At 38.8% G+C, this 22,229-nt stretch overlaps 1 long non-coding RNA gene across 1 annotated transcript in view; it reads right to left on the reverse strand.

The window, feature by feature from the left end:
• Positions 1–22,229, reverse strand: part of LOC110360940 (uncharacterized) — a 31,853-nt gene that overhangs the window by 839 nt on the left and 8,785 nt on the right. The window contains exons 4-7 of the long non-coding RNA XR_010470155.1: positions 18,796–18,912; positions 13,661–13,724; positions 8,221–8,322; positions 6,822–7,015 (exon numbers count right to left, since the gene is read on the reverse strand). This is a non-coding gene — a long non-coding RNA (uncharacterized LOC110360940). The remainder of the gene's footprint in view (positions 1–6,821; positions 7,016–8,220; positions 8,323–13,660; positions 13,725–18,795; positions 18,913–22,229) is intronic.

The raw sequence follows: 22,229 nt of genomic DNA on the forward strand, positions 1-22,229 counted from the left end.
ATCTTCAAGATTACTATCTAGAAAACATAAGATTTATAATGCCTTTAAAAATCTCCCTGTGAAGAATACAGATTGCATAAATCAGTATTTAGTAGTGAAATCAAAGTTTTGCTCCAAACTTAACACTGAACTAATATTATATTACATGCTTAGGTATGCCTGTTTTTCACAGGATGAAAGTATTGAAATATTAAAAGGCTCTTCTCGAGATAGTTCTTGCTGAACAAAATCCAGTAAGTTTATCAAGATATAATTCAAGCCAACGGAGTTTGAAGAAGTTTAAGACAATGCATCTAGGTTCCTAAATATTTATTTGAATCAAAGCTCTGAACCATGACAGGTAAAAGCATTCAAGAATATGAAGATATTAAAAAAAAAAAAAAAAGAAAAAAGCCAGTGGGTAAAATATAAAGGCTACGTGACATCCTGTAGTTATCTATGACAGCTTAATAGCATTCCAGGGATATAACAGATACAGGAGAGATTTCTCCAGAACATTAGTTCTTGGCCATACTAGCTCAACAATAACATTATTTGATATTGATGCTTATAGAAAGAAATAAAACCAAACCACACAAACAACCTTGCAGCCTTTCACTCCCCCATCATAAAGATCACATATTTCCCTTACAGGAACATCCTTAACTGCCTCATCCTCTCAAGTTGCTTTGCACTTTTGAAAAGAGATTGCCACATGGCTGGAATATACCTGTTATCCATCCATATCACAGCTCCTGCTTCTGACGTTAACATTCATGAGAATGAGCCAAAGAGCACAGTAATAGGAGCTCATGAATGTGACACTATATAATAGATCTTTCTTTTTCCTGATCTGGCTGTCCTTTTGAGCCCTTTGTTGTTTGAATTTTTGTCGTTATATGTTGTTTTCCTGTGCCAGGAGAATGAGATGACAATTCATAAAATGTTTTCCTTCATCCTCACACGAAACTGCCTTGACAGGTTAGCTAACTTAACAAAAGCTAACTTGAAGGTAAAAATGGAAATGGTGGCATTCTTAGAGAAGTGTGGGCGGGGAGGAAAGCTTCTCCTTAAATACCTGAGTTCAAAACAATCCTTCAATAGCTCTTCTCTACAGCGAAATACGCACATTCATAATTTTGTGTACCTCCCTGTTAAATGTTAAGCTAGAAACACACACTGACAAAACCATAATGGTTCTCCCACATGCTCCAACTAAAACATGAAAAATCCTGAAGGGAAAATATCGAAGTATTTACATGCGTTACATTCACAGCTGCTAGAAACTGCAATTTAAAAATTGCTAAATGGAATTTAGTAAGAGAAACAAAACCAGGTACTGCCAATTCAGAAATGAGCAAGCTCTCTAAGTGCCTTTTTAAAATACTAAGTCATAAACCCTCAGAAATAAAATATAATTAACACAGATCATACCATTTAGGAAAGCTATTAATAGCTATGAGAGGTTGCAGGAGGCAAAGAAAAATCTTTGTGAAAAACACTGCACAGGTAAAAGCAGTACTGCAGATACAGCCAGACTTCATTAAACATGTTAAGGGGTAAAACATTCTGAGGACAAACTTAGTGTTAAATGCACGATTCTTGTGAGAAGCTGCAGGTGAAAAAAATACAGCACGGTAGCAGATTGTGACTCTAAGAGGAAAGGGACTTTACTCAATCAAGTTCATCATTATCACTCTTATTTTTTATAATAAGCGGCATCTGTGAAAGTGAACAACAATAGCAATAAGCTAGGAGTTTATCACTGCCTGGGATCCAAGATAGAAATGGTTCAAATTAGGTAACCTCTCATGCAGTGTTGGTTTCCACTTAGATCAGACTTTTAGAGGCAGAAGAAACTCCTGAGAAGGTTAAAGATTTCTTTCAGGCTGCTAATAACAATTGCCTTCCTTAAGAAGAAACCTACTGGAGGGTTTCCCCCAAGGTGCTTCCCTCAGAACCAGACTCTCTAGGGGCTGCTGCCAAAATTCAGGATTTGCACAGAAAAGCCCCATGGGCAACTGCTGAGGAGCTCTTCAGCTTCGGCTTCGTGCCAGGCCTGCTGCTGCAACCACCAACTCCCACTGACTACCCCTGGCCATCCAAAATTTGACAATTTCAAGCATTAAACTGAAATCTTGGTGTTATAAGATTGCCTCAGAAAGAATTGTCATCAACTCTATGGGAGCTAGTGAGCACAGAGGGTTGTTCTAGTTACCACACGTACTTTTCCAGGAGGCTGTGGTTTGTATAGTTAATTCATCACACAGAAAGCAAGGGAGTAATTAAGATGTCTCATATAAAGAGCAGTTGAGAACAGGAAGATTTGGTCCTGGCTACAATTCCCTCACTGTGTCCTGACACACCAATGCTATTATCTGCCCTCTCATTACTTACTCTTACCAAATGCTAAAACCTCCCAGCCTTTTCTTTGCTGATAACTTATCATCACTGGCAACTGGCCACAAGGTTAAAAATATTCAGTATCTGTACTCCATGCTGCTCTCAGAAAAAAACTCCCTAAAAAAATAACACGGTGAAACACTGTAAAATTCCTTCCTGTGAGTATTTGACATGAACCCCAGTGACACTTCAGGGTTAGAGGCACAGTTAGACGGCACAGAGACTATCACAGACATCCATAAAATACTACACTAAAATATCTAAAGATTTTCAATTATTACACCATTTAAAATAAGGCATTTTTACTGTAAAGACATCAGGAGTTCACTTATCCCTCCAATTCCTGCCTAGATCACAGTAATCCTGTCTTTCTTGACTTATTAAAAGGAATTAACAGTTAAGCTAAAGCACTGCAAATCTTTGTAGTGCACCACTGAGATATTTGGGAATTTTGATTTGCAGATGCAGGTTTCACTTTTCCACTGAAAAAGCCTCTTCTATATCCAGTTAAGTACAGTATACAGAGCCTACCTGACAGCAGCATAACTCCTAAGAATGAAATATTGGAAGTCCATTCATTCACAGAATTAAATTAAGAGGCTGAGGATGTGATATCACTAAGAAACCCCAAAAGAGATATTTTGGTCAGGTACCTTCCAAGTAGTTCTTTGTGAAGCATACATCTTATCGGGAAAATACCATATGATCTCATATGTTTCTCCCACAGCAGTGAAGTTCACATTTCTAAAGAGACCATGACTGAAATAGCCAAGAAAGAACTCTAAAATCTGCATTCCCTGGCCAATACACTGGACATGCATAGAGAGGAGTAATGGAGAGTATAAGGAGGAAAATATTTCTGCTAAGTAAGAAATAATTGACAAAGCACTACCTTCCCAAATATTCAGTACTAAATAACTTTCACTGGAAAAAGAATGAATAAACAAACTTCAGAGCAGAGTCAATGACAGAATATGTAGAAAATCAAAATCACTTTGTGAACAGGGCTCTATAGAACTACTAACTTGTTTGAAGTGCAGTTGTAAAGAGGGCTGCTCACCTCCTCATGGGCACATAAAGACATGAAAACAGCAGAGAAGGTCCAAGGTGGAAGGTCACCTATCCCAGGTGTGGGGCCACACAACATCCATAAAACAACCTGGAGGCAAAGGCAAGAATTTCCCGAGGCAAGGCTTTCACCTGGGTGCTTAGAGAAAGGCATCATTCTGGTATTCAAAAGAATGTTTTATCTTTTCTCTAGGCTTTTTTGTTTTGTTTTGTTAAGTTTCATATCCCTCAAAATTTCATCCTCTATCCCAATTTAAGAAAAGAAGTTTGATTTGTCTTTTCATGATCCCTGTAAAAAATATTATTCAAGTGTTTATCCTACTTTAAAATATTATGTTCTATACTTAGAAATTTAAAAAAAAAATCAAATACCTTGAATATCATTAATTTTTACTACTGCTTTTGAGGGTTCTCAACAAACCTCATTGTTTAGTGAAACCACCACAAGACACAGAAAAACAAGTAAAATAACCCTGTTCCCTCCTCTCCAACTTCCTTTGTGTCTCTCTTCCCTAAATGGGAAAGGACTAGAGTTTATGCTAATCAGAAGTATACTGCTGGATCATCTTACGAGCACACATCTGAAAAAAGGCCAGTCATACAAAGTAACTTCAGTTCTCTACAGTACTTCAAGCAAACCTGAGAAAGAAGAGATAGAAATGAACCACCATCAATATAACAAATAGTGAATGCCTCAGGTTAGGGTAATCAGGAGTTATGGCCACGTGTTTCTGGAATGAAAAATCCTCAGACAACAGAGGGCACACAACTGTAAGTCACCTCATGCAACCCCCTGTCCATCACAAGAACAGAAAGAATAAGAATCATAAATCCAACACTAAGATACACACTACAGCTTTACGTTACTTTCTCACTTTACCACATTGTATCTATTGATGTATATACATGCACATATATTTACAATTTGCAGGGCCAGGTCTGGACACAGAAATGACAACCCTTCAAAGAAGGACAAGAGGAAGAAAAACTTTCTTCCAAACACTGAAAGTCAGTTACTTGATTTTTTTTTTTTATTTTTTAAAATAAATTATCCTGGGAATAAGGCACAAAATGTGTCTTGATTTTGAAGGGCTTACTTATCTCTGATGTGGTCTTTCATATGGAAATTTGACAGTATTTCTTCTCTTGAACAAACCCCATGTTCAGTTTATTAAAAAAAAAATAATAATAATCTAGATTTACATGCCCCTTGGAAATATAACTCCCCACTCATTTCCAAACTTGTTTTGAAGTACAACCCAAACCCGGGTGATTAAGTGATTGACCTGCTGCCACCTACCATCTATGCAAATACACCCAGCTTTGGCAAACCTCCATTGCCTGCTCTTCCAGGATTTCTGCTTGTTGTTTAGACAGAAGTTCACTCAAAATCGTTGTTGTAAATCAGCAATGCACAGCTGGTGTTTTTTGTATTTTTGCTAAACAAAATCTGGAATTCCTGAGGTTTTTGGCTTACCACATACTGGGAAGACAAAACAGTGTTTTAACAGCTCAGCTAACTGGAAACAGCCCAGAATCACCCAAACCATGCACTTCTGAGAGAAGAATGAATAATCAGCAACACATCAGAAAAAATGAGCATCATCCATGCCAAACTTCATAGAATTCACATTTACTCAGCACCTGAAATTTGACAAATACCCACCCTAACATCTTGATCCAGATGAACATTAAACAATTGTGAGCTGAGGATGTTGCTTGTAAAAATTCATGTTAATGCTTCAGTCGAGTAACATTTCAAAATAAGCTTTTGTCTCATTGTTACAATGCATGTAAACCCAAATGTAATTTTTTTTTCCTTCTTTTCCCATAAACATTCATATCAGAATTTTTCTGGCATTTAATTTATCTGCAAAAGTTTAGATTCTGGAGCCTATGTATGAACAGATTTGGGAGAACGACCAGCACAGGGACATTCACATGGGCATAACTAGGAATCCACTTCTGCCACTAAATGTCCTCTCCAAACAGAACAGTAAGAAGTAGCATGGGGAACCAGTTCCATGGCACTCAGAGCAAGGCACAGGAAACAATTTAAGGAGTACTCAGCCTAGTTTTAATTAAGATGCTGATTTTTGTTTTCCCTAGTAGTGTCAGGGAGCAGTAAGGGTCAAGGAAAGGGAGTTGATGGTGACTCTAGTGTAGGGCATGCCCTCACCCTCTGGGCACAGTTCCACAGGATCTTAACAAAGCAGATAGATTTGAGGACTGGTAAAAGGGTCCTTCGATAGTCCCAAACGTAGAAAGTGAAAAGTGGGATCCAGGGTTCAATCAGGCACTCCAGACAGGAACAAAAGACGTGGATGGAGACAAAGCCACAACATACAATCAAGGGATTCACCCAAGAGATGAGCTACCTGCAAAGCTCCAGCCAAGAGGCAAAGCAAAGAAGCAGAGCAGGAGGCAGGCAAATCTACAACATAGCTCAGGATAAGACTAAAGGCCCCAGGTCAAGCTTAAATGCGGCATTAGTGCCCACAGGCAGAGGGTGTGAGTGGAGGCCCCAGGTGAGATTGTTCAGAGCCAGTAAAGCCTGTTGGTGCCCTGAGGGCCCTGCCAAAAATGGGACAATGTCTATTTTTTTAAGGACCTTCCTTTGTTTCAATCATCCACATGGGAGCAGATGAATTTCATCTTATTTTAGGAATATCTTTATAGATCATTTGGTTGCTTACATGTTACACAGACATTCACATAAAATGGCTTTGGCTTAAAGCATTAGTGTTGGAATCCTTTATTTCCAGGTGGACACATTCCATTTCCATTTTTACAGGATACACTGGATGCTGGAAAGATTATTGCCCACCATACATTGGAAACACCCCACACACCATCTGGAGTAACACAAAGGCAGGTAAAACAACACTGTAGCTCTGCGAGGCTTCTTTCTGAGAGATTTAAATTTTAAGAGCATTAGCTACAAACGAGCTAACACACATCAGCAATCAGTAGCTGCCACCAGGTGACCAACAAAGCCAGTCCCAAGTACATGTAATGATCTGACCCTGGTGGAGAGCACTTTATAATATTCGTACACATCAGCAGCATTACACTTCCTGAATGCATACACACATCTAAAGGCTCAATGTAAACTGCACTTGGTCATGCACTGTACAATTAAGATAAAAGCCATCCTTTTCCCTGTATTTCATTTGTGTCTAACAATTGCAGACCTGAAGGATGATGAAAGTGTTTCTGAGTTCAATTGTTGTTTCTGAATTTGAAATGTTGATGTTTGACCCTGTGGAATACAAATCAATTCTAAAGCACTGGTATGAAGGACACATTAAATGAAAAAGCTCTAGCAGGAAGGCTGGGCAAAATGTGTTGCTCACGTATGTCTGAGGTACCTGGAATCATTCCATGATTCTTCTTCAGTTTTGTGGTCAATTTCTGAGAATTAGTGCTTTTTTCCACGTTTTTTTTTATTATTATTATTTTTTCCATTTCCATTGTGACTTCATTTGTTGTGCTAAATGTTACCCAGCTCTCTGTCCAGCCCCATAGCAGTTCCAGCCGCCCTTCAGTAGCTCTTCAGAAATCTCTGAAACAGGCACATTCAGATCAGATTCCTTCAGTATGAATGTTTAATCCTACACCCATCAAATTCAGCAGCAAGTTCCTAGCTGCTTTCTCTAGCATTGAACAGAAATAGTCTCAAGTCAATGGAAAACTTCTGTTTACTTCAAGAAGACAGGATTCTAATACAATAGCCAGCAGAGATTTTTAACACAGTATGAAGTTTCTCACCTTTAGGCTCACTCCTTGAAACAAAGATTGCTAGACTTCACACAGCATTTTTAGCATCACTTAGTTGTAACAGTGAGGAGTCCTGGGCAGGACTAGGGTAGGTAAGATGGACAGCTGACATACAATAGGAGACTGATTTGTCCAGTCTTAAGAAGAGAAGGCTCGGGGAGATCTTATTGCTGTCTACAACTGTCTGAAGGGAAGTTGTAGGAAGGTGGTCAGACCCTTCAGTTACACAGCGGGTGGAGGAAAGGCAGTAACCACAAGCTGGAACTTAGGAAACTTCCATTAGAAAAATTCTTTACTGGTGGTTAAACACTGCAACAGAGGCACAAAGAGGTTGTGAGATTGGATTTGTTTTGAGCAGGGGGTGGACTAGAAACCTCTAGAGGTTACGTCCTGTCCTGGCAATTTTCTGCAGCTTCACCAACATGAGCCCCCATTGCAGATCTAGAAACACTTTCAGCCTTGTCAAATTGGGGTCATGTTTATTTGACCAGAATAGGGAATCCATAAGGAAGATTTAGAGAGAAGAAAAATGCCTGAAGTGAGAAAAGAATCTCCTTGGGCCAAGGAGAAAGGGTAAGAAAAACTGTGCATCTATACATGAAAGGTGAGCTGCTCACTTCACAGCTCACCACCAATGAGCCACCTTTGCCACTGTCTTCAGGAAATTTACTCCAATTTATGCTGATGTAGCTAGAAATTGCATCCAGTCTAGAGAATTTTCAAACTTTTCCATAAAGCATCACCCCCACAGCATGCCACTGGCACTTTGCCTCAGCAGCGTTCAGCATTTCAGGTCTCACCATGAAAGCTTATGTATGCTGAAATTTTGATGTCTGTATTTGTAATTCTGCCCCAGGTAATGCTCAGAAGGCACTGTTACACTCAGAATTTTTTTTAAGGCACTATATATGTATTTTTGCCAAGGACACCTGAAATTTTACAAGCTACTTATTCTTCTAGAAGTGTCTGATCCCTTCATTTATTCCTTACCTGAAATCATAACCATCCCAAGGTGCATAATCATTCCTGCAGCAAACAACTGATTTCATAGATTATTCTTTCAGTTGAGAAATAAGCAGGAGATGACGAAACCTGCAGAGGAAAAAAAAAAAAAAAAAGCATTCTTGAAAACTTTTCCCCCATCTCAAGTTAAAAAACAGAACAGGAAACAATAGATATATGTAACAATTTCCAAACTTTTTTTCTGAGAAACAAGTAGACAAATGACAGCCCTAATTCAGCAAAGTAATGAAGTATCTGGACATTTTGAGGATCACGAATGTTGCCAAGTATATGTCTCTCTGAACTGACGCCTATGTTGAGCTACACCATGTCCTGTCCTTGCTGATTTTCACTGCCCAAAAGCTCCCTTGCTACTTGGCAGGTACATCAGGAGAGCTAAGTAGACTTCATGGGTACCACCAACTGGTGCATGTCACCTGCAAGAGGAAAATTAGCCTAAGTCTGTGTAGACTTGCCATCCCCCACAGCAGCTGAGGTAGCCAGTCCTAACATCTCCAGAACACGATTTAACTCAACACCCTTTGGGAATAAATCTGTGTCATAACCCTCTCTGTATATCTGCAGCAGGTAATGGAGGCACATCAGGTACAGTCTCTTCCCACATTACCCACCTTCTCTCGCTCTCTTGTTTCCCAGAGTAAGATACCGCACTCTCTTATTAGATACAATCCTGCTCATTACACTGACTGAATCAGAAATACAAAGAGCAGGTGTTTCATAGTGACAGCCTAACACAATGGCTCTTAATCTTATATGTGCCGCAGCCACTTTCACATAAGATCAATTGCACCTATAATTAATTTACACAAACTGAACCCTCAGCTGTCACCTTACACAGCCTTGCAAATGCACAGGCTGCACAAAACTGTATTGGTAATTAATTTGTCAAGCAAATGCTAGGGAAGAGCAACACTGGTAATTTATACCATAGATATTCAAATGAAACATCTTGCCTGAGCAATTTAATGTCAGAAAGTAGAACAGCGGCAAAGGAGAACAAAAAAATGGAATCTTCCACCAGCCAGTTTAAGGGACATGACCGTAATGTGTTATGAGCCAAATTCAGACACAGTAAAAACACATGTTTCTTCACTGAAATCATCTGGCCAGATGTTGGCATAAAAATTGTTGTGAAATTGTACATGTGCATCCTAAGTACAGAGACTCTGGGATCACAGAGGATGCTAGAATTCAACCAGAAATTAACTGTATGGAAAGCTGTATGGGAAAACATAGATCAACTACTGGAAATATATGTTGCATTCCAGTTCTTTGTCAGCCATTGGAACAGGCTGCCCAGGGAAGTGGCGGAGTCACCATCCCTGGAGGTGTTTAGACGAGGTTCTTAGGAACATGGTTTAGTGCTAGAGTTATATTATGGCTGGATTCAATGATCCTGAGGGTCTCTTCCAATCAAAATGATCCTATGATCCTAGGGAAAAAAAAAAAAAGCAGGACTGGTGACGCCATGCCTCCTCATCTTTCTCCTCACTCTACCACACTTAGTACTGTCAGAGGTATTGGGACCTCATCATTTGCTACTGGCAGCCCTCTCCACAATAGAACTAGTTGGCTGTAGTTGTTGTTATTAGTGTGACTTGTGTAATCAAAATAGAATTTCACTTTTAAAAAATGTTGCTTGAGTGATACTGCAGTGTTTTGTCAGGGTATCTTGGATTCAGCAGACTTTAAGCAAATGAATTTCAAATTTCTCAGTTCAGAATCCTACACAACATTTTTTGGTTTCTACTGCCTGGAAAGCTCTTGCCTCAGCAGTCAAGCAGGAGAGGACAAGAAGGAATTCTTCTTGGTGGCAGAAGTTAAGTAAAGCATTTCAAACCTTGCTGATAATAGAATATTTTATAATACAAGCTGTGAGAAGCATATCCTTAGACGTATGCACAGCAGATGATGGAACAAACCACACATCTATATAAAAAGAGGAAGATTTAATTTATGGTAAAAAAAAAACCAAGCACCACTTTATCTTCTGTGAGCATTGCCAGTTGGGATACCACAGCCATGTGAAACAGGCCTTCTCAGCATCAAGATGATCCACTTTCCTGGTTTGTATGTCTCAGGATGATTCAGTGTGGTAAAACAGTGTATTTCTGAATGAGTCCTGATAGAGCAAGAAAAACTCTTACTTAATTAGGAGAGCATAAACGTCATCCATAAATCCCTAATAAATTCTCAGTCATTAATGCTACTAATCTTCTTCTCCCTTTTCCTACCCAGTCAGGCATTTTTCATTTCTAGTGAAAATTACGAGTGCAGGTTCGCTACTGATGGATGTTATTGAACCTAGGCAGTCAATGGCCTCTACAGGTCTTGATGTTAATAACTGTATTTCAGTGCACGTAACAAAATTTGTAAGTGTGAAAAGAAAAAAAAAATCTTTCAAACAACCAAAATAAAGCTGCTGAAAAAATGGTCATTTTTCTTAAACTCATACTAGTAGAATGCTACAATATGGAGACACAAACACATATTGGCACTGACATTTCTGGTGAAGAGTAAACTGGACGAGATATAGGATCAGTTATTCCAAAACTACCACACAGAGAACCTAGCTGTCTGTCTAGTTAAGAAACCTTGATGAGAAGTAGGTCCTTTGGGGAAAATATGAAAGAAAAGAAGGATAATTTGGAAACAGGCTGGCTACTGTTGAAACTTCTTCGTATTTCTTTTCATTGAGGTTGTAACCAATACTTAAGAGTTTTCATGTAGAAATGATTTTATTCTATTTCATGTAAATAAGGAATTTCCAATAATCAATATTAATCCTGGTTTGGTTTTGTTTTGGGTTTTTTTGGTGATACTTTTTGGGAACAGTGTTTTCCACAGGTTTTCTGTGCTCAGTAGAAAGAAACAAACTCCTACTACCATTAATACTTTTGTCATTGTCTCTCCTAAGTGTCTGTCTTTCTTACATAATCCTGGTCTTTCTCCATGTCCATTTTTTCATTATACCTTGATTTTCTACTCCATAATTCATCCACAAACAGTAATAATTACTTCCATAATGTCATCCCTTCCAACAGGAAACTCATTGCAATAAGGCAAAAAGCAATTATAACAGCAAATGACATGTTGTACAGTTGTGTAGTGATGACTCAAGACTAGACCACCAAAGCTTGTTACTAGTCTTGAAAATACTTTCATTAATCTGGTTGTGGAATTTGCTTCACAATTTTTGACACATATCCTTTCACAACAACACATATCCCTACTAGATATTAATCCAGCTGTACTTCACTCACTGTAATATTTATTAAATATCTCCTACTGAACAGAACATAATAAAACAAATGAATGAAAGACGGGATGTAGAAGAAGGAATAGTTTTAAAAGGCAAATAGGAAATACACTTCATATAGAGCTGAAAAGTATAAATTCTTTGAAAAAAAGTGAGACGACGCGAGGGCAGCTCCACATACAACTTCTGCAAAAGCACAATTAGTGGATCTTCTGTGTGGTAGAAATACCACTGTGCGCAGACAGTCAGCCGAGGTGTACTTGAACCATATGAGAACAGGAGCTATGCCTTGAGCAATGTGGAGATACATCTGTAAAAGACAGAACAGCAAACAGAAACCCCACAAGACCAGATGAAACAGAAACATCCTCTGCTGCTTTTTAAACAACTGTTGGTCAGATCAGAGTTTTTCGTAAGACAGAGTGGTGAAAATCAGACCTCTGAGGGTCTCATTAAATTTGGAACTGTTCTCCATGAGGTAAAAGAATGAATTGTGGTTATGATGACAGACGTATTTGTTCACCTAAGCCAGGCATGACCGTGATCCATTTCTGTTAAGATGTAATTTTGAGATAAATGTAAATGAGAGGTTCAGAAAACTTAATACAAACTAGATAGCTCATTATTTATCCAATTATGAATAAGAAATGTTTGTTAAAACTTACATGCAAAGTAGGCAACATGAGATATAAAAACAGTTTTTCAGACTTTCCCCATAGAATATTTATTGACAGTAGGTCACCTTGTTCTGCCAAAGGATAATTAAAACTGTAAATAGGTACCAGAAAGCAAGGCAAGACCAGCTCCAGGCTGTTATTCTGCATTGGTACAGATTTGTAACAAATGAATATGAATTCCTGCCTCAGTCTTCACTTTACTAATTTAGCAGTAGGTTCTAGCAATTTCAGACGAACTGCTCAGTGGGATGAAACCAACATTGTAACAGTGTTTATTTGGTGGAAACTACGCTAATGATCTCGTGTAACAGTCAATGTAACCAATCTAAAAAGCATAGGATGGGTATGAGGTAGCCATGAGTAACCCACTCAGAGTATTGTACTGTAGCTGCTAACCAGTAAACGTAACTCGATATCAAAATATTGTTAAACTTTTTGGCCTTTGTTTGGTGCAGGATCAGTCATCAAAGGACTGAACAGAAGTCATATTCCCACCAAGTGAAAGTATGGGTAGCTTTAAAAGGCAAAAAAGTATTAGAAAAAGTAGACCAGCTTTTATACAACAGGTTTTGCAACTGGAGAGGACTGAGAACCAACACATCTGGCTTTGAAATCCAACCTTTTTCATTCATCTCCTGGGAATCCATGAACAAGTCACCTCTTCTAGTCTTGATTTTCATGTAAGTAAACTGAAACTGGTGCATGTGTGATGGGAACGTGACAATCCTCGTGTGATTACCAGTTAAAAGCCATTTCAAAATCTCATATGGGAATGTTACAGAAATACTGCAATTACAGCCCTTCCCAGGTTTCTGTTAACAGGTGTATGAGGGGTAGGACCAATCTGTTATGTGTTTAATGAAAATTGTATTTACTCACAACTTGGATTAATTCTTTCCCCTCTCAAGAGAGAAAGCTTGAGTCAGCAGCTGTTGGAAAACTTGAAAATCATATCAGTGGCCATATAAACCAGCTACGTGTCCATTACACTGACATCCAATTAGAAATGCAACACAGGAACTGCCAAATTACCAGTTGGCTAATGCATCAAAACCAAGGACAAATAGCGTATTACAATTCAGTAAGGAGACTGTTTCTGAAGCGTAGTAATCATACCCTGAACTCCACACAGTAATTGTTTGATGGTTTTCAGCTGTAAAAATATGCTAATAGGATCAATAAACAAAGAGAAAAAATACTTTGAAACAATGATGAATACAGATAATACAGCTCAGTGAAGCAGAGATATTTCCAAATGGCAGTCAAAAATGAGACAGGAAGTGTTGCACTATCTTTTCTGGACACAAAGATATTAGTTAAGGGCAAGAATCGTGAGCTTGTAGCAGACAAATCCATGCCATCTCATCTCATTTACTGCATATTTTTTTTTCTTTTTGACACTTTGGCCAAAAGTGTTGTCAGTCCTGCTAAATTTAAAAAAAAAATACTGTGGTCTGTGATGGAGGCCTACCTTTTCTGGCTGTTGCACTTCACTGTTTATCTGGATAATTTCATTTTGTACCTCTTGCTGAGACCTTCAAAAAAAAACCAGGATCCATCATTATTTTGGCTGCGTTTTCCTGAGCAATTCTGTCCCTGCTTGAAAACTGACAAAAAACTCCCTCAGGTTTCTCTGAGTTCTCCTCAAACATTGCTTGAAAACACCAAAATACTATGCATCCATTCTCACTGCCCTCAAGTTATCAACCAATACTGCTAACCAGATATATCCACACAGATGACATGATCTGAGAGTTTATATTCCAAGGCTAAGAAAGAATGAAGGCACAATGTCTATTGTGGTGCAGTGCAGTGGTTGAAAATTGATCAGCTTCATCTCATGTGAAAACCTGGCCAGTTGAGTCTATCAGTTGTGAAACTGAAAGCAAGAACAAGAAATGCCATTGCAGTAGATTGCAAAACATAGAGCATGCCAAGAGGAGGAGGTTGGAAGAAGATAGGACGTGATTTTAACTTTATTTTTTTTCCACCAGAAAATCAGAGACTGGCCAGGCAATGCCATTGAACTGTACTAAAGTAACCTTCTGACCTTCACATTCTCCTCAGGTTACACTGGCTTGTACAGTTACTGTACAGGCAGATACATCTTTCAGAATGTGTAATGGAAAGTGAGCAACACAATAGCTGTGGAGGTGGGTCACTTTGTATTAAGAGGGTTTCGAAAGAGGGATGGTTCAAGGAACAATAGTTTGGATGCTTTACTTATTGGTGTGTTAGTTTAGTTACACAAACACAGGTTTATTACTTCAATTCACAAATCAGAGCTGATGTGAGAAGTGCATAGGTCTTGGTGTGGCTAAAAGGCTCATATAAGTGTCTAGCAGACAACCATTGATGTTGTTTTGTTTACCTTCTGGAAGCTGCACCTTTCTTTTTGACAGAACATAGATCTTGCCTGAAAAGTGATCATAGGTTGAGCTGGTGCTCTGAGATGTGTGTTGTACTAACACAAAATAGGCTACAAGAAGCTGGAAATTACTACAGAGCTACTATGAACAAGATCAGATTGTTGGATGGGCCCCATTCGACACGGGGAAAAGAGGTCACATAATCAGTAGAATCACAAAGGTTTCAGTTGTAAGAACTTCAGAAAGGAGCAGCACTTCAGACATATTTGTTCCTTCTCACTCTTGGTTGCTTGGTTTGGTTTGTTTTTTCTTTGTTTGTTTGTGTTTGATTTGGTTTGGTTTGTTTGTTTTTGTGAAAAGGAGAGAAGTTGAGTAGCTGGCCATGTAGAAGGCTGCTCCGATTGCAGAATAGCCTACAACAGAAATTTTTTTTGGTGCTAGGACCTGTCACAGATATTCTGTCATGTTCAGAAAGGACAGTATCCTTGAGAAGAAAAGAAATAAGTTAGTGAAGAAACACTTGTTCAATTATAGGACCAACATAAAGCTGTTTAAGAAATATTGACACATGAACTTTTCAATCCGGCACGAAGCAGAAGAATAACGTATGTCATCCTAATAATCGTCTTCCATCCAAACACTGCACTAGCTACTAGAAAACATGTTTCTTCACTGTCTCCTCCCTCATTATTTGTTTCATACCAGCCATTTCCTTTTCCTTCACTCTAACACAACTGTTATGCTGAAGCTCCATGTAAGAGTTAAACTATTCAACCAAATTATCACTGTTATGTATAATACTGCAAGTATGAACTTCTGCAGTCCTTTTCAAGTTTAAGCTAGACATACTCCTTTTTTACACTGACAAGCTCTAAAGAAGAATACCTCTTAGGGTAACCCTTGTAATTTATACACAGCACAAATTATGGGCTAAACTGAAACTTCAATGTATGCTTCTTTAAAAAGTATGTAAAGAGGAAGACTGTTTGGATCAAATATTAGTACACTATATAATTTAGCCAAATTACTTAAATCACTGAGGTTCCTATGTAATCTTTTATAATCTAGTACAGAATATTTCATACTAGTGAAACACTGACAAAAAATCTATGCTTGCTTGCTTTTCTTCCCATTTAAATGTTCACCCTGAGAAATAATTCTAAAAACATGAACAGTTTGTCGACTGTACAATAATGTTCTTCTAATACTGCAAAGACATGACAGCTACATGTAGGTGAATGCTGTAGAGCATAGAAGACTGAAAAGGTAAAGCCAGAGGAACCAGACTACATCTTTTCATTAACAGGTTGCTTTTGCTTGCTCTTTAGTGGGGGAAATACTCCTACTTTCATATTTGTATGTGCCTAGCAAAGATATTCTAGGCCTAAATGTACCTCTGAGGCATTACAGCAGAAAATGCATGTTTTTCAGAACTTGAAAATTAACTCACTGAATTATGCATTGGCTAATTAACTTGTGATTCTTACAAAAGAGACGAGGTGAATATTAATTTTTGCATTGCACAAGGTAACCATCTGAAAGAGAGAAGATGCATGTTTGATATTCCTCACTGTTGCTGGAGTTCAAGAACAACACAGATCTGAGCTGGCTCTGTTTTCCCAGCAAAAGAACACTAAAGGCAGTCCAGTGTTCCCTCAGTGACAAACCCAGTGGAAAGAAACACGTTTTACAGATCAGAGATGTTAGAGTCTGAAACAAGCATCAGATGTTTCTTTGCATCACAGCAAAACAATTTATAATTTCTTGTAAGTCAGGTCACCAGGACTTCTGGAGACCAGTAGTTTGAATGCACGTGTGTGTGGGCATGCACAAGCATGTGTATATAGACATTACAACTGAGTCATAGATGTGATTAGAAATAAACACTAAAACAGGGGCATGGTACAACAAATACACTGTTTGCCTACAGCAAATATTTTTCTTCCTCCATTCCATCTTGTATTAGTTTTCCAAAAGACATCCTCAGTTTTTCTAAGCAAGATTGCTGTCTTGGTCAACATACCAGCCAAAAACAGTACCGATATGCCTCAGAAAAGAAACACCATTACTACCAGATGTAAGCAGAGAACACTGCCAGACTAGTTTTGCCAGAGGCATCTAACATACCATTAAAATTAGAAAAAAAATTACTAGCAGAGTTCAGATAAACTGGAAGAAGGAACAGTTGATTTATTAATCTCTTTTAGCTTTTGTTCATGATTTCTTGACTAATATAAAGGGGAACATCTCAAGCACTGCACAAACTACCTCTATGCAGCAATTTTATAGCATAAAAATCTCACATGCTTGTGGGACTAAGGTGAGTCCTTGGATTCCCTGACAGAGGGCATGGGAACAGAAATTAGCCTTGAAGATATTAAGGCCTACCCATGAGAAAAATGGGAGTAAAGGAGTATCCGGACATGTTAAGGATGTACCCGTGAGAGAGAAGGGAGTAAAAGAGTAACATCGATGATAGCAAAAATAGCCAATGAGATGTTACTGCTGTAACTTGTAACCAGTAGTGAAGAGACACATGAATTGGTAAAACTGGATAAAAATGCACTTGTGGCAATAAATGGCATCTACTACTTTCATCCTGGAAGAACTTGGTCTATGTCGTTTGTCCATCTCAACCGCGACACACGCTCAGTTTGGACCTCCAACCCTACTTTATAGCTGTCTGCACACATAAATGAACAGTTCATAGATATCCATACTTCAAGAACTCTGATTTTTTACCATTTAATTGGAATTCTTCCAATGAAAAGGGAGTTATGGGAACCCAGTATTTGTTAAACAGCTGTTATGTTTTCCATGTTATTGAGCCAGTCCATCCAATATGCACTCTCAGCCATTCATCTGGCCAGGGTGTTATGAAGTCCAAGTGTTTGAAAGGAGCTTTTCCTTGCTAAAATCCTTGGCTGTTATAATAGCCATTTCTCTAACTGCCTTTCTCCCTTGAGGAGGAGATGATACAGTTTCCCCCACAGCTTCACAGTTGGATATGTCACAGTTTCCAAGGTATTTTCACACTGTTGATGTGACAGACATTTCTTCATGCAGCAGGACTGTGTTCACATGAAGGAAATTTTTTTCAGTCCTTGGGATCAGAGGATTTCCTACTTCTTTTCAGGAATCGATATGTTTTCAGCCAAAAAAAAGGGTTCCAGGCCAAAACTTCATCCTTTAATCAGCGGCAATGAACACAAAAGGCGAAAGTTTATCCAAATCCCTATGTGAAGTAACAAACCAGCATGAGCTCCTAGCACAAAGAGCACTAAGAAAGCAAGACTTTCAGCTGCACGTTCTGTCTACTTCTTCCCACAGCGAAGTGTGTGATCCCAAGTGAAGAGCTATCATCCCTTCCCTCTGCAACACTCCCAGAGCGCTCAAGTCTCTGAGATATGCATCTTGCAGCTCTTTGCCACAGGAATATCTCAGTCTGTGGCTCATAGGACCTGAAAGTTTGGCCATCTCCACTCTTAGGGAACACAAGCCTCCAAGTGTTGCTTTCCAGACAGTACTATTGGAAAGAAGCCAAAGGTTGAACTGCTTCTCAGCCTGAACATGTACTTGAAACCCAAAGGCTTTTCCCCTTTTCTGAGAAGGCAAGGATAAGGATGTATAGGTGGCAGATTTTGATTATCTGTGTGTAAGGCATCACAGATATGAACTCAACTGCATACACACCAGCGTCTGTCCTTTTAATATGTGTCACTAGGGGAAGTGGAGAAACGTTTACACATAAAGAGAGTAGAGACAAAGAACATTTACAGGACCATGTGTCCACACATCTGTGGATTCACACGTAACTCCTGAACTGGGAAGAAAGTTAGGTCAGCATTTATTGAGATGAGGCTTGTTTTGCGGTGTGGGTTTTTTTTGTTTGTTTTGGTTTTGTTTTGTTTGGTTGGTTGGTTTGGTTTGGGGTGGGTTTCTTTGTTTGTTTTTTGGTGGGGTTTCTTTGGTGGTTTTTTGGTTGGTTGGTTGGTTGGTTTGGGGTTTCTGTTTGTTTTTTGTTTGTTTTTATGCGGTTTTAGGGTAGGGTAGGGTTACAGCACCCTACCTTTCTTAATAAGGTTGTTTTTATGCTTAAGATTTTTATACTAACTCAAGTTGTAATTTGCTGAATAAGTATCATAGGTACTTGATATACGATGTTTAATTCAAATCAGTTCAATGGCTGTTGCAACAGTGCTATCTTACATGTAGTGCTAATACAAATGTTACTCACATGAGCAGAAACAGAAACCATTCTCCCAGTAGGAAGATCTTGGTAGTGAAGAGCACCATCAGACAACTTAAAATTCAACATTGCTTGGTAGTAGTCAGCCACGAAAACCAAAATGGCCTAAAATGAAAGAAAAAAAAGAAAAGTTGATATAAAATTTAAGAGCCTCTAATCATGCAATAGTATAACATAGAGACACATTTCTTTATGGTCTGAACTCCTGATCAACTTATGCTCCAGACATCTAAAGGAGAGAATGCTTCCTGAACAGTACTATAGAAATCCTATTCAGAAAAGTCTCCATTTTGAACTTTTTTTAAAAAAAACGGTGTTATTTACAGGAAAGTTTAATATTGCATTAAAATGCAAGGAATAATGATCAGGAATAAGAACCAGAAAATGGAGTAAGCATGTTTCCTACTGCTCTTCTACTAAATGAATTACCTTACCAGTAATACCAGAGCTTCACAGAGAGGAAAAGGCACGGCCATGCTGAACCTCTAGCAGTAACAAGCCAGGAAGGACGAGTCCTGGAGTGATTTCAGTCACAGTATCACAGAACCCCAGTCCAGCTCATTCCTTCAGCTTCCTGGGCAGCTATACAAAGCTGTGTGTTACCAGAGCAGGCTCTGCAATCACAGCGTGCTACAATTGACACTGCTGGGGATGGTTTAAAACAGTGCAATGGTCTTATAGCTGTACTGGTTCTGGTATATGGGATAGCCAGATCAGTGCTAATTCACTGTCTCTGCATTGCATTGCAATTTTTAGATATACCCTGAAGTTCCTGTGGGAAGTCATACAGGAAATCAAGCGTGGTCTTACACGGAAGCCAGGTCTTACACGGAACTCAGTTCAGGACTTCACCCACAAAAATAATTTCTCCAGAATACTACAGATCACTCCACAGACACTTCATTCCATCTTCTGCGGTTTTCTGACTGAGGAGGCTAAGTATCTGTTGTCCTACAAGCCTGACAGTACCAAAATCAGCTGCTAGTAGGGACCAGAGATAGTCATGCCTTTGTGCATAGTGGGGAGTTAATGCCAATCGGTTCCATGTGACAGCTGATCTTCAACTATATCAATGTTTTCCTGTCATGCTGCCATCTTTCACACCTTGACTGCAGAAGCCTTGGTTCTGGAAAGGATTTGGAGTGTTTGTCAAAATTCCAATAAGGGGAATCAACAACGGGTTTGAGGACAAAGTTAATTTATGTGGAAACATATGCTTCTTTAATAAATTCAAGAAACATGTTGGTAGGGAATGTAATCTCTTATCTGTGAGCATCAAGGGGAGGGGGTAGTAACTGGGCTTGATACTTTGAAATTGTTCTCACTGCCTTCAGCCAACTTATTAGCTTCACTCATTCAGCATTACTATGGCTGAATTGAGGCAAATATCAAAAAGGTGAAAATGAACTCAGTTTTTTAAACTAAACTTCATTAATTAAAATTCATTACTGTGCAATTCATAGAAATTAAAAGCACCCAGGAGATGGTGCTTTAAAGTTGTCTCTAAGGACAGAAGGATATAACTATTTTCTGCTCTCCAGACCCAATATTAAGGGTTTTTTGATCGGTAGAATTTTCAGTCCCAAAAGAATATCCGGTGTCTCAAACGAATTAATAGATAGTACATCCCAAGACATTCGTGTTGTAAAATCATAAATCTGGTAAAAAATGGGAGCAAAAGGGACACCAAGAGGTCATCTAGTCTATTCCAAATTCCACACAGCAGGTATGTAACTTTATTCCTGTAATGGAGACTCATGTAACTCACTTTTAAACACCTTCAGTGATCGAAATTTCACAGCCTCCATAGGCAATGCTTCAATCTCCTTAATTTTAGTTTGTGCTAAAATCTAAGCTCAGTCTGCCCCTCTGCAATTCCAGACTATGTCTCTTTTCTTGCCCAGCATGGGGACAATTTTTACTTTCCTCTAAGCAGCAGCCTTTAAATATATGAAGACTATTGTGATCTCTTCTTTAGTCTAAACAGCCTCACATCTTTTGGCCCTTAAATGGCAATGAAAATGAACTCTCACATTTCAGGAGCTTTGAAACAGTTAGAAAGACCTTTTTGCTCTATCTTATACATAGAATTAAATTCAGTTTTTAACTTTTTTAAAAAATTATGCAATACAATAGGATATTGTGAAGAGGATTCCTCTTCCTTGAAAAACAGAGGTGGAAAATAAATTTCCATGAAGAGTTTATAATGCTGCCCTTGATTTTTTGAGAGGAAGTTGGTAACAGTAAAATAAACTCTTGCCTAGTCAGAGCTGCAAATCAGACTTTACATTCCTCCAAGAGATTTCCCTTGTACAGTCTTTTTGTTTCAAGGAGTACAAATTCAACAAAATGTTCTTGTTCTGACCAGAGCCATGGGAAGCCACAGTTCTCCCACACTCTTTTGTACATCAAGACACAATGTTTGAGTCTCATTATTGCTGACTGGTTAGGAATTACAAAGCCTTATGAACAGGCAGAAGCACCAGGATATTTTGTACCAGAAATATGCTTTTTTATTTGCTTATTCAGAGAGGTTTCATATCCAAAGATAAGAGATTTCAATGTTTGTAAGCAGCGCCTGATACATTGTGTAATTTCTTCATTTCTTTTGCTTCTGTGTTCTGTTATATAATTTACCAGGGGCAAAATACGCATTCATAGTGATACACTTAGTGATACACTTGTGCTGGAAACAGTGTTGATAACACAGAGATGTTTTAGTTATTCCTGAGCAGTGCTCACACAGACTCAAGGCCTTTTCTGTTTCTCACACCTCCCCATCAGGGAGTAGGCCGGGGGTGCATAAAGAGTTGGGAGGGCTAGGGTAGCTGACCCCAAATGACCAAAGGAATATTCCACATCATATGACATCATGCTCACTATTTATTTGGGGGGAACAAGAAAGAAGGGAAGGATGTTTAGAGTGATGGTGTTTGTCTTCCCAAGTAACGGTTATGTGTGATGGAGCCCAGCTATCCCGGAGATGGCTGAACACCTGCCTGCACATGGGAAGTGGTGAATTAATCCCCCGTTTTGCTTTTCTTGTGTGCATGGCTTTTGCTTTACCTATTAAACTGCCTTTGTCTCAACTCATGAGTTTTCTTACTCTTACTCTCCTGATTCTTCCCCATCCCACTGGAGGGGAATGAGTCAGTGGCTGTGTGGTGCGTAGTTGCCTGCTGGGGCTAAATCATGACAGGGTAACACCATGAAATAAGTGACACACTGTTCCGTCTATTGTATGTCTTCAGGAGATCAGCTGATATCAGAGAACATACGCTGTGTGGAAATGTACATAACATGGATGGGCTGAGATTTTAGTTTCTTTTCAAGTCATCCCAGGGAGAAGTTTGATTGACTATTCCAAGAGAATATTGTGCTCCCTAACTATTCTGTGTGTAACACCTCACAGTAACACAACC

The sequence above is a fragment of the Columba livia genome, chromosome 2 (genome assembly GCF_036013475.1).
Source record: "Columba livia isolate bColLiv1 breed racing homer chromosome 2, bColLiv1.pat.W.v2, whole genome shotgun sequence".
Classification (NCBI taxonomy): Eukaryota; Metazoa; Chordata; class Aves; order Columbiformes; family Columbidae; genus Columba; species Columba livia.